This window comes from Oncorhynchus clarkii, chromosome 28, assembly GCF_045791955.1.
Source record: "Oncorhynchus clarkii lewisi isolate Uvic-CL-2024 chromosome 28, UVic_Ocla_1.0, whole genome shotgun sequence".
NCBI classification, from domain to species: domain Eukaryota; kingdom Metazoa; phylum Chordata; class Actinopteri; order Salmoniformes; family Salmonidae; genus Oncorhynchus; species Oncorhynchus clarkii.
Genome location: NC_092174.1, coordinates 45,144,042 through 45,157,205, shown reverse-complemented (window position 1 = coordinate 45,157,205; position 13,164 = coordinate 45,144,042).

Genomic DNA, 13,164 nt, shown 5'->3' with positions numbered 1-13,164 from the left:
TCTGAGAACTTGTGAATACTGGCACAGAACTTTGTGTGACATGACATCCAATGCTGTTCTTCAAGCATCAGCACAACATTATTATTTTTAAAGTCTATTTTTAATCATTAGTGTTTTGCTCAGCGGGCTAACATAGTCTGAAGACCCAGGTCTTGAACCTGGTCAGTAACATTACTTACATGGTGCTCTGAGGAACTTGGCGGCTGCACATCCGTCCTTCTCTGGGGGGCAGGTTTCTACTGTCACCTCACAGTCTCTTCCTGCCTTAGTTGGCACACAGCGCAGACAGTCCAGTGCTTCACCTAGGAGACAACACAGCGCTGTGTTAGAACGTCATAGGAACAATAGAACACACCTACACCACAGCATTGTGTTAGGACCACAGAATTAGAATCACGCAATAGCAACGCTACAGTAAATTGGCCAGATGGTAGCCACATTGTTCAGGGACTCATTGGTAAAATACTAGGGCTGCAAAGTTAAAAGCCGCTGGAAAGGGTTTGGGGGTGTGATATTTATTTTTTTGGACTATGCAGGAGAGAAAAAAATTGCCCGATTGGTCAAGGCCCAGGACTGATCAAGGCCCAGGACTAGTCAAGGCCCAGGACTGATCAAGGCCCAGGACTAGTCAAGCCCCAGAACTAGTCAAGGCCCAGGACTAGTCAAGGCCCAGGACTAGTCAAGCCCCAGGACTGGTCAAGGCCCAGGACTAGTCAAGCCCCAGGACTGGTCAAGGCCCAGGACTGGTCAAGGCCCAGGACTAGTCAAGGCCCAGGACTAGTCAAGCCCCAGGACTGATCAAGGCCCAGGACTGGTCAAGCCCTAAGACTGGTCAAGGCCCAGGACTGATCAAGGCCCAGGACTAGTCAAGCCCCAGGACTGGTCAAGGCCCAGGACTAGTCAAGCCCCAGGACTAGTCAAGCCCCAGGACTAGTCAAGGCCTAGTGCCCTACTTTTGTGACAAAATGTAACCTAAATGTATTTGAATGTTTTACCAACATCTGTAACTGGAGTCTGATAATTATATTTACCGAACAGTTCATCTGATAATACTTTAAAAAAAATACTTGCTTGATGTGATTTCCAGTTTCTTGAAATACTTTGCAAATTCAATTTATTTCTACGTGAAAAACTGAGTCTCTAGTCTATTCATTTATTTTCTAGTTTAGCGGACGCTCTAATCCAGAGCAATTTAGAGTTGTGAATGCATACGTTTTCACATTGGTCCCCTGTGGGGAATCAAACTCTAACATGGCAGGAGCCATGCTCTACCCACTGAGCCTCATCATACATATACCATCTTAAAAGACACTTTTAGCCAAAGTGAATTACATGTGTGTGCATAGATTTTAAGTATGGGTGGTCCCGGGAATCCAACCCACTTTTCTGATATTGCAAGCACCATGGTCTACCAACTGAGCACATCATCACATCACCACATCACCTCATCACATCACCTCACCACATCACCCCATCACATCACATCACCACCACACCACATAACATCATCACATCACCACATCACCACATAACATCACCACATCACATCACCACATCACCACACCACATCACCACATCACATCACCACATCACCACACCACATCACCACATCACCTCATCACCTCACCACATCACCCCATCACATCACCACATCATCATCACCACATCACCTCATCACATCACCCCATCACCTCACCACATCACCTCATCACCTCACCACATCACCCCATCACATCACCACATCACATCACCTCATCACCTCACCACATCACCACATAACATCATCACATCACCACATCATCACCACATCAACACATCACCACATCACCACACCACATCACCACATCACCTCACCACATCACCCCATCACATCACCACATCACCTCATCACCTCACCACATCACCACCACATCACATCACCACATCATCACATCAACACATCACCACATCAACACATCACATCACCACATCACCACACCACTTCACCACACCACATCACCACATCACCACACCACTTCAACACATCACATCACCACATCACCACACCACTTCACCACACCACATCACCACATCACATCATCAACACATCACCACATCACATCACCACATCACCACACCACCACCACATCACATCACCACATCACATCACATCACCACATCACCACTTCACCACTTCACCACATCACCACATCAACACATCAAATCACCACATCACCACATCACCACACCACATCACATCACCACATCACCACTTCACATCACCACATCACCACTTCACATCACCACATCACCACTTCACCACATCACATCACCACATCACCACATCACCACACCACATCACGTTTGATATAAGTGTTTGAGGACAGGGTTTTGTTCTGTCTGGATATTTTTTCGAACCTTTATTTAACTAGACAGGTCAGTTAAGAACACATTCTTATTTACACCGCCGGTCAATCACAGAGGGAGAGGGGAACGACTCTTACAAATCCAACTATTGAATCCTGCAAGATACTGTTCTGAGATGCTGAAAAACAAATGTTTTGCCCGCGCTACAGACGTCTATACCGGTCCATTAATACTGATAAAAGTTCCCAGGTTTTTCAGAAATCCCGGTTGAAAGATTCGGCAGGTCAAAAACAGGGAGGAGGGAACTCACATTGAGAGTTTTGAAAAGTTTTGCAACACTATAATGCTGCATTCATGGCACGTCGGAAAACTCTGATCCTCTGAGATAAACAATTAAACATATGTTAGTGGTGTAGAGCTTCCTATTGGTTGATTCTGATACTTCCTATTGGTTGATTCTGATACTTCCTATTGGTTGATTCTGATACTTTTCTAAACTGGGAAACTGGGGTATCATCTTTCTACAAGGAGTTACCGAGTTGGAAAAATTCAGAGTGTTCTAGTTCCGACATGTCACGAACACTATATACGAGACCGTTCCAGAGCCTTACCCAGCACCACAGTACAGAAGAGGTTAAAATACAGTGTTTTCTCAGTAGTTAATTAGTGACAGACCCACCACTAGCCAACAGCAGGGCCAGAGCCACAGCCAACATCACTATCTTCATCTTGCTGGTTTGTATGTGTGAACCTGAGAAGAGGGAACAGGCAGTGATTTGTAAACATTGTAAACAGGATTGTTTTACATTCTCGAATATACTTTGATAAACCCATTGTTGTGTGAACCGTTTTTTGTGGATTATGCTCCGCAGCGAGACATACGTACAGCTCACTGTACTTTGTTTGAATTAACATACTGTAATGACGAACAGTAACAGTCAGAATGTAGAGGTGAGACATATGCAGAAGGAGACAGAGAGGAATGGCTGAGATGGGCTTTGAACCCACATCCCCAGGGGTATATGGGATCTGGATGGATAACCACCAGACTCAGGCACATTTTTTTGACAAATGAAAATATTTTCTATCATGTTTCCATACACTTTGATCTTGAACAAAATAGCTTTCATGACTCGTGTTGAGAAAGAAACCAAATAAATAGAGTAAGGTAAAAGACTAAAAGACTAAAGGTAAAAGACTAAAGCATCCAGCCATTGAGGAAACAGTGTAAAACAACATGAAAACTGAAGAATATCGATCAGAGAAGCATGACCTGACTAATTCTCCACTGATGTAGAACTGACTAATTCTCCACTGATGTAGAACTGACTAATTCTCCACTGATGTAGAACGGACTAATTCTCCACTGATGTAGAACTGACTAATTCTCCACTGATGTAGAACGGACTAATTCTCCACTGATGTAGAACGGACTAATTCTCCACGGATGTAGAACTGACTGATTCTACACTGATGTAGAACTGACTAATTCTCCACTGATGTAGAACTGACTAATTCTCCACTGATGTAGAACTGACTAATTATCCACTGATGTAGAACTGACTAATTCTCCACTGATGTAGAACTGACTGATTCTACACTGATGTAGAACTGACTGATTCTCCACTGATGTAGAACTGATGTAGAACTGACTGATTCTCCACGGATGTAGAACGGACTAATTCTCCACGGATGTAGAACTGACCAATTCTCCACTGATGTAGAACGGACTAATTCTCCACTGATGTAGAACGGACTAATTCTCCACTGATGTAGAACTGACCAATTCTCCACTGATGTAGAACTGACTAATTCTCCACTGATGTAGAACGGACTAATTCTCCACTGATGTAGAACTGACTGATTCTACACGGATGAGAGAGAGCAGCAAAATGAAACTCAAAACAGAGATAAATTAACTGCACCAACGAAACAGCTGATTTAAAATATATATATATATATATATATATATATATTATTTTTTTTCAAGCAAGCTCTGAGATAAGGAGCCATAGAATCCTAAACCCGCCCGCTAATTTTTGTTGAAAATAACCAAATATCTAATGCTGCCCGTGCAGGGGTGGTTTACGTCCTAATGTGTTACCGCTCCATACAGGTAAATGTAGATTCAGGTATAACTTACCTCACTCAACGCCGTGCTGATACGTCCTCTGTACACGTCAACGTTCCTCCTCTTATAGTCTACCCTTCGGTCTCTGTCAACTCCCCTACGCACGCAGCAGAGTGTACTGGAGTAAACCCTGTCAGTTCACCAACCCACTCTATAGGGGTCGTGTCCCCAATGACACCCTAATCTCCCCAAGAACAGCGCTACTACTTTTTAAACCAAGGACCAGGCCATTTGGGATGCAACCACAGGGGTGTGTTTTACTCGGTAGAATCATGCACATGTATGCTTTCAGTTCATGCCAACTCCGCTAGGACTTGATTTTAGTGCAGATGCAAACATTCATTGTTAAGACACTTTGCATTTGCACTGCTCTTTGTGTAAATACTGTATAATCGGGTCTGCTCTCTCTCCACCCACCCAGTCTACCAATGCCTGCTCTCTCTCCACCCACCCAGTCTACCAATGCCTGCTCTCTCTCCACCCACCCAGTCTACCAATGCCTGCTCTCTCTCCACCCACCCAGTCTACCAATGCCTGCTCTCTCTCCACCCACCCAGTCTACCAATGCCTGCTCTCTCTCCACCCACCCAGACTACCAATGTCTGTTCTCTCTCCACCCACCCAGTCTACCAATGCCTGCTCTCTCTCCACCCACCCAGTCTACCAATGCCTGCTCTCTCTCCACCCACCCAGACTACCAATGTCTGTTCTCTCTCCACCCACCCAGTCTACCAATGTCTGCTCTCTCTCCACCCACCCAGTCTACCAATGTCTGCTCTCTCTCCACCCACCCAGTCTACCAATGTCTGCTCTCTCTCCACCCACCCAGTCTACCAATGTCTGCTCTCTCTCCACCCACCCAGTCTACCAATGTCTGTTCTCTCTCCACCCACCCAGTCTACCAATGCCTGCTCTCTCTCCACCCACCCAGTCTACCAATGCCTGCTCTCTCTCCACCCACCCAGTCTACCAATGTATGCTCTCTCTCCACCCAGTCTACCAATGTCTGCTCTCTCTCCAACCACCCAGTCTACCAATGTCTGCTCTCTCTCCACCCACCCAGTCTACCAATGTCTGTTCTCTCTCCACCCACCCAGTCTACCAATGCCTGCTCTCTCTCCACCCACCCAGTCTACCAATGCCTGCTCTCTCTCCACCCACCCAGTCTACCAATGTATGCTCTCTCTCCACCCAGTCTACCAATGTCTGCTCTCTCTCCACCCACCCAGTCTACCAATGCCTGCTCTCTCTCCACCCACCCAGTCTACCAATGCCTGCTCTCTCTCCACCCACCCAGTCTACCAATGTCTGTTCTCTCTCCACCCACCCAGTCTATTAATGCCTGCTCTCTCTCCACCCACCCAGTCTACCAATGCCTGCTCTCTCTCCACCCACCCAGTCTACCAATGTCTGTTCTCTCTCCACCCACCCAGTCTATTAATGCCTGCTCTCTCTCCACCCACCCAGTCTACCAATGCCTGCTCTCTCTCCACCCACCCAGTCTACCAATGCCTGCTCTCTCTCCACCCACCCATTCTACCAATGTATGCTCTCTCTCCACCCAATCTACCAATGCCTGCTCTCTCTCCACCCAGTCTACCAATGCCTGCTCTCTCTCCACCCACCCAGACTACCAATGTCTGTTCTCTCTCCACCCACCCAGTCTACCAATGCCTGCTCTCTCTCCACCCACCCAGTCTACCAATGTTTGCTCTCTCTCCACCCACCCAGTCTACCAATGCCTGCTCTCTCTCCACCCACCCAGTCTATCAATAGAGACACCATGTCCAAAGGATAGAAATGGTTTGCCCAACTCCTTAACATTCATACGTGTTAAATCCCATAGGATTGCATCCTACAGTACATATTTATGTCTTCCCCCATATCTGTAGGTCTAGCCTGGGTCCCCAGTCTGTTTGTGCTAACATTCCACCCCTGACCAGTCCTTGTCATGTTATTGTTTGGCAGCGGCACAGAGAACAGCGAGTGGAGTCGTAGCATAGAAACAGGTCTGGATTTCAGTGGGCAAAAAAAAAACGTTGTTTCCATGTCATTCCAACCCCCCCCCCCCCCCCCCCCCCACAAAAAAAAAAAAAAAATCAGTGTGATGATATTGAATCAGCGTTGAAAACGGATTGAATTTGCAAAAAAGTTACCAACGTAAGTCAATTTTTTTTTTTTTTTTTTTTTTCACCCAATTTTTAACCAAAATCCAAATGACGGGTGACCTTTTCTTGGTTGATTTCACATTTAATTCACATGAGTTCAACAAAATGTAAATCAAAAAGTAGATGTTGAAGTGACTGACATCTGTGCCCGGTGGGAGGCTACTGTAGTCTACTGTGCATAATACTGTCACCCATGACCCAGTTTGAGTTGAGTTTATTTTTTATTTGTACAGGGACAGTGCTCATTAATCAACGTTTCAGTAAAAGTAATGTTTTTACTCAGCCGGCTAATTTTCAACCGCAGTCCCTGGGCAGGTTATTAAAAACAATAACAATATATAGACAATCATTGAGCAGTTAGCACACGCAGAGCAACATAGAACAAGCAAGATGAAGCATACAGACAGAGCAACATAGAACGAGCAAGACATAGCATACAGACAGAGCAACACAGAACAAGCAAGACATAGCATACAGACAGAGCAACACAGAACAAGCAAGACATAGCATACAGACAGAGCAACATAGAATGAGCAAGACATAGCATACAGACAGAGCAACATAGGACAAGCAAGACATAGCATACAGACAGAGCAACATAGGACAAGCAAGACATAGCATACAGACAGAGCAACATAGAATGAGCAAGACATAGCATACACATAGAGCAACATAGAACAAGCAAGACATAGCATACAGACAGAGCAACACAGAACAAGCAAGACATAGCATACAGACAGAGCAACACAGAACAAGCAAGACATAGCATACAGACAGAGCAACACAGAATGAGCAAGACATAGCATACAGACAGAGCAACATAGGACAAGCAAGACATAGCATACAGACAGAGCAACATAGGACAAGCAAGACATAGCATACAGACAGAGCAACATAGAATGAGCAAGACATAGCATACACATAGAGCAACATAGAACAAGCAAGACATAGCATACAGACAGAGCAACATAGGACAAGCAAGACATAGCATACAGACAGAGCAACATAGGATAATCAAGACATAGCATACAGACAGAGCAACATAGGACAAGCAAGACATAGCATACAGACAGAGCAACATAGAATGAGCAAGACATAGCATACACATAGAGCAACATAGAACAAGCAAGACATAGCATACAGACAGAGCAACATAGGACAAGCAAGACATAGCATACAGACAGAGCAACATAGGACAAGCAAGACATAGCATACAGACAGAGCAACACAGAACGAGCAAGATGTAGCATACAGACAGAGCAACATAGAATGAGCAAGACATAGCATACACATAGAGCAACATAGAACAAGCAAGACATAGCATACAGACAGAGCAACATAGGACAAGCAAGACATAGCATACAGACAGAGCAACATAGGACAAGCAAGACATAGCATACAGACAGAGCAACACAGAACAAGCAAGATGTAGCATACAGACAGAGCAACATAGGACAAGCAAGACATAGCATACAGACAGAGCAACATAGGACAAGCAAGACGTAGCATACAGACAGAGCAACATAGGACAAGAAGACATAGCATACAGACAGAGCAACATAGGACAAGCAAGATATAGCATACAGACAGAGCAACATAGAATGAGCAAGACATAGCATACACATAGAGCAACATAGAACAAGCAAGACATAGCATACAGACAGAGCAACATAGGACAAGCAAGACATAGCATACAGACAGAGCAACATAGAATGAGCAAGACATAGCATACAGACCGAGCAACATAGAACAAGCAAGACATAGCATACAGACAGAGCAACATAGGACAAGCAAGACATAGCATACAGACAGAGCAACATAGAATGAGCAAGACATAGCATACACATAGATCAACATAGAACAAGCAAGACATAGCATACAGACAGAGCAACATAGAACAAGCAAGACATAGCATACAGACAGAGCAACATAGGACAAGCAAGACATAGCATACAGACAGAGCAACATAGGACAAAAAGCAACAAGACAAAATCCATAAAAGCAACAAAGTGTTTCCACACCTCACAAGCTACAGACAACATGGAAAGCGGCAACACACAGCTAGGGATTATGTTCACAAATCTGATTCACCTTTAGCCATGTCTTCATGTCTTCATGGCTTCATGGCTTCATGGCTTCATGTCTTCATGTCTTCATGTCTTCATGGCTTCATGGCTCTCTCATATGCAGTTTTGAGAAATGTAACACTGGTCAGGTACAAGTGTCCTCTAAATTTAATTTGTTTTGTTTTTTAAACCTCTATTTAAATTGGCAAGTCAGTTAATAACCGGATGTGATACAGCCTGGATTCGAACCAGGTATTATAGTGATGCCTCTTGCAGCTAGTTAGCTTGTTTGTCAAGTCAAGCACCGATTTGTTTCTCAGCTCCTGCTCCCCCCCAGTCCCCCCCCCCCCCCCCCCCAGTCTCTCTTTTCTCCCCCTCCTGGTTTTGACCCTTGCCTGTCCTGACTGCGAGCCTGCCTGCCTGACCAATCTGCCTGCCCCTGACCCTGAGCCTGCCTACCGATCTGTACCTTTACCCCCAGCTGGATTTTTGACCTCTGCTGACCCTGAGCCTGCCTGCCGTCCGGTACCGTTGTCTCACCTCTGGTTTATTGACCCCTGCCTGCCTTGACCTGTCTATTCCCTGCCCCTATTGGATCATTAAAACTATTGTTATTTTGACGTGGTCTGCATCTGGGTCTTACCTTCCCATGTGATAGAGATGGGTAAAAGCAGTATGTAAACACTATTAAAGTGACTAGTGTTCCATTATTAAAGTGACCAGTGATTCCATGTCTATGTATATGGGGCAGCGTTGCGTAACCGGGTGGAAGCCGGCTAGTGAGGGATGTTTAACAGTCTAATGGCCTTGAGATAGAAGCTGTTTTTCTGTCTAACCTCTGGGTGAGCAGATCACATAACAAGCGTCACAATTAAAGGGAAGGTTTACTCATTTTGAGGGATGTTCTGTCGATTCCCTGGGTTTTCATGTTTCGTGTTTTCATGTGTATCTGTGTTATTGGCGTTCAAGCAGAAATCCGTCCGTTATTATGTAGTATTGTGATAAAGTCGCTCCCACTACACTGGAAGTTTACGACTTTAAGATTGCTAAAAACGTCTATCATTCAGCGCATTCGGAAATTATTCAGACCCCTTAACTTTTTCCACATTTTGTTACGTTAGTCTTATTCTAAAATGTATTAAATAATTGTTTTGCCTTCTCAATCTACACACAATACCCCATAATGACATCACAATACCCCGTAATGACATCACAATACCCCATAATGACATCACAATACCCCGTAATGACATCACAATACCCCATAATGACAAAGCAAAAACAGGTTTTTAGACATTTTTGCAAATTCCCTTTGACATAAGTATTCAGACCAGTTGCTATGAGACTCGAAATTGAGCTCAGGTGCATCCTGTTTCCATTGATCATCCTTGAAATGTTTCTACAACTTGATTGGAGTAAACCTGTGGTAAATTCAATTGATTGGACATTATTTGGAAAGGCACACACCTGTATATATAAGGTCCCACAGTTGACAGTGCATGTCAGAGCAAAAAACCAAGTCATGAGGTCAAAGTAATTGTCCGTAGAGCTGAGACAGGATTGTGTTAAGGCACAGATCTGGAGAAGGCTACCAAAAAATGTCTGCAGCATTGAATGTCCCCGAGAACACAATGGCCTCCATTCTTATATGGAATAAGTTTGGAACCACCAAGACTCTTCCTAGAGCTGGCTGCCTGGCCAAATTGAGCAATCGGGGGAGAAGGGCCTTGGTCAGGGAGGTGACCAAGAACCCGATGGTCACTCTAACAGAGCTCTAGAGTTCCTCTCGGGAGATGGGAGAACCTTCCAGAAGGACTTCCATCTCTGCAGCACTCTACAATCAGGCCTTTATGGTAGAGTGGCCAGACGGAAGCCACTCCTCAGTAAAAGGCACATGACAGCCTGCTTGTGGTTTGCCAACAGGCAAATGGTTTTTCAGCGGCAGGGACTGGTAGACTAGTCGGATCGAGGCAAAGATGAACGGAGCATATTTGTAAACTGGGGCGAAGGTTCGAAGGTTAATTGGGGTCTGAGGTAAAGAGGTTGCAAAGATTTCATCCTGGTCAGTTTTGTTCTTTCTCTTGCTTGAGTTCGTGGCTTCTTGTGTATCCATGCTGCTCTGGTCCTCGTTGTGGCTATCTAGCATGTCTGCCGTCTTCTGTGAGACTTGGATATTTCGTCTACTCTTGTCTTTCTGTCGTGTTCTTCCCATTCAACTTGACAAAAACTAAAACTCTAAACTTATCCCATGTCCATTAAACAATATTTGACCGTCAACCACCTAACCCTCAATGTTGTTTTGAAGAGCGAGAAAACACTCCCTCTCACAGCGACGCCATCTTGGCTCCCTCTCACAGCGACGCCATCTTGGCTCCCTCTCACAGCGACGCCATCTTGGCTCCCTCTCACAGCGACGCCATCTTGGCTCCCTCTCACAGCGACGCCATCTTGGCTCCCTCTCACAGCGACGCCATCTTGGCTCCCTCTCACAGTGACGCCATCTTGGCTCCCTCTCACAGCGACGCCATCTTGGCTCCCTCTCACAGCGACGCCATCTTGGCTCCCTCTCACAGCGACGCCATCTTGGCTCCCTCTCACAGCGACGCCATCTTGGCTCCCTCTCACAGCGACGCCATCTTGGCTCCCTCTCACAGCGACGCCATCTTGGCTCCCTCTCACAGCGACGCTATCTTGGCTCCCTCTCACTTGATTTCCCTGAATTTACAAGCTAGTAAAAAAAAAAAGGTACTTGAGGATATTGGAAAATTAACAACACACTTCTTAAAGATACTACTCTCCCTGAAAACATCAAATCGTTAGCTAAAGATATCTTTGCAAGAAAAGATGTGGGTCAAGGAAGTAGATGGGAATGTTTCATGTATAAAGTCAGAGTGGTAGCCATTAAACGCGCCAAAGAGCTGATGCAATTAAAGAACAATAGAGAAAAGGAGATGATGAGCAAGCTTGACAGTTTTCTAAAGAAAGATAATCTATCTGAAGAAGAGGAGTCTGTGTTCAAGTCTTTACAACTAGAATTAGAACAGCTTTACACAGATCTGGCAAAGGGCGCCTTTGTTAAGGTCAAGAGCAAAATGGATTGAAGGGGGGGGGGGGGGGATTGATGCCATCTGTTGGTAAATGTTAATTACTGCAACTGTGTTTTTTTTACAGGTGTGCATGGGATACCCGGATGTAATTGCAATGTACTGAATAAGACTGGTTACTCGCCTCTGTCTCGTCATTTAACATTCAAAAAGATGTCTTCACTCGAATGAGCCATTTAATCCTATTTTTTGCCATATTCCTAGCTCGAGAAATGTCATTTAACAAGAGGGTCTAGCAACATTTTCCTATTTGTCTGCCTCTTTAGTCCAGGGGGAAATGCCCAGTGCCGTTGCCAGAGATATTATAGAAAGGAGACAGGAATCCCAATGAACGAATTAACGTATAACAAGACTGTCGACCAATCCGGTTCATATTGTCATGCAGCGTCACGCGGCTGCTAAGCTAATCGTCACGCAATCCCTTTTAAAAAAAGTAAAGTGTTTTATGTCGAGAAACGTGCCTATTTTCCTCGAAATTACCCAATGTCACAATTCCAAAGCTACATGACACTACAGATAGTAAGTAAGTTATCTCACATCTTGGAAAAGATTTGTAATGTATCTACTATTTTTTTATTTTTTTTTGGAGCTAGCGCCCAATAGAATCCCATTCAACCCTTGAAGCAGAAACGCTACTTTTCCCAGAATCACCCAGAATGAACGATGGGGCCCATTGACATAACATGTTCAAACTTTAACATCTCCTCAAAACTATCTCAGCCTCCAGTATTTATGCTGCAGTAGTTTATGTGTCGGGGGGCTAGGGTCAGTTTGTTATATCTGGAGTACTTCTCCTGTCCTATTCGGTGTCCTGTGTGAATCTAAGTGTGCGTTCTCTAATTCTCTCCTTCTCTCTTTCTCTCTCTCGGAGGACCTGAGCCCTAGGACCATGCCTCAGGACTACCTGACATGATGACTCCTTGCTGTCACCAGTCCACCTGGCCGTGCTGCTGCTCCAGTTTCAACTGACCTGAGCCCTAGGACCATGCCCCAGGAATACCTGACATGATGACTCCTTGCTGTCCCCAGTCCACCTGACAGTGCTGCTGCTCCAGTTTCAACTGTTCTGCCTTATTATTATTCGACCATGCTGGTCATTTATGAACATTTGAACATCTTGACCATGTTCTGTTATAATCTCCACCCGGCACAGCCAGAAGAGGACTGGCCACCCCACATAGCCTGGTTCCTCTCTAGGTTTCTTCCTAGGTTTTGGCCTTTCTAGGGAGTTTTTCCTAGCCACCGTGCTTCTACACCTGCATTGCTTGCTGTTTGGGGTTTTAGGCTGGGTTTCTGTACAGCACTTTGAGATATCAGCTGATGTACGAAGGGCTATATAAATAAATTTG